Genomic DNA, 1,245 nt, shown 5'->3' with positions numbered 1-1,245 from the left:
CGCAACAACTAATTTTGTGCAAAATAACGCTAACTTTACCTGCAAAATTTGTTGGGAGTATATGATTCACAAGTAATATATTCTAATATTAAGGAACTTAATAATTTCGCAAGAAAATCCCAAGTATTATATGCGACAATATTTTCCAAATAATATCCCCATTTAATTTGCACTTTTCTAGTAGTGAAAGCATGAACAAAATCGTTGAGGAAATAAAAAACAAGTATTCATCCTCGCTCATTGGCCTTAGTGTGTCCGGTTCTTCAAGAGGTTCCTCCCTTAGCATCCCTTTAGTGAACATATTAGATTTTTTATAACTAATTTTGAAAGACTTTATAAGTCTTTAAATTATTATTTTAGTATTTATGAATATTTAATGTAGTTTGTTATTATATTATGCATATAATGTTTATTGCTTGGTTTGTTACGGAAGGAATGAATTGACGGATAGGGTCCTTTTATTCGTCGTTTTTCTGATTTTTTGTTAGAAAAACTTTCCAAAAAAGCAACGCAGTCTATCGTTTCTCTAAATTCTTTTTAAGAAAAGTGATGCAATCTGTCACCTATTAAGTTTTTTTAAAAAAAATAACAACAAAATGACGCAGTTTGTTGTTTGAAAGCGACGTCATCCGTCGCTTTTTGAAAAGAGTCGAGGACAGAAGAGATAGATGTGAGTGCGTCATTTTTCCATCGATTTTGACAAAAAAAATAACGTAGTCCGTCGCTTTTAGTAGTGCTTATCATGGAAGAGAACCCACAACATTATCCACTTAGATCTATTATTGAAGACTATAGATATTTGTTGCAGGTCAACAAGTCCATGATTAGACATATTAGGAAGATGCGAAATATAACGTATTGATTTTTTCTCTCAGAGTTCGCATTTTAGGATATCGAGTGTTTTCTCCCAGAGGACATGGTCAATATTACTTATGAACGATTTCAATTTTTTTTTTAATTTGTCTTTTTCCACTGTAAAAAAAATTCAAGATATTTATTTGAATATTACCACCATATGTCCAAATACAAGATAGTTATAGAATTAATGACACCATTTAGAGAGTAATTGAGGATCGGTCCATAATAATACCAGTACAACAAGATAGTACCTGAATTATCATGAATGTCATGGTTTAATTTTTGCAAGTGCCTACACCATAAAACATACATCCGAATGATGCAAAAGAATTGTCCCCAACTTGGTGGTTACATCTTATTTAACTCCACATTATGATATACCCAAAC

Source organism: Solanum stenotomum, chromosome 2 (assembly GCF_019186545.1).
Source record: "Solanum stenotomum isolate F172 chromosome 2, ASM1918654v1, whole genome shotgun sequence".
Classification (NCBI taxonomy): Eukaryota; Viridiplantae; Streptophyta; class Magnoliopsida; order Solanales; family Solanaceae; genus Solanum; species Solanum stenotomum.
Note: the sequence above shows the minus strand (reverse complement) of the source record.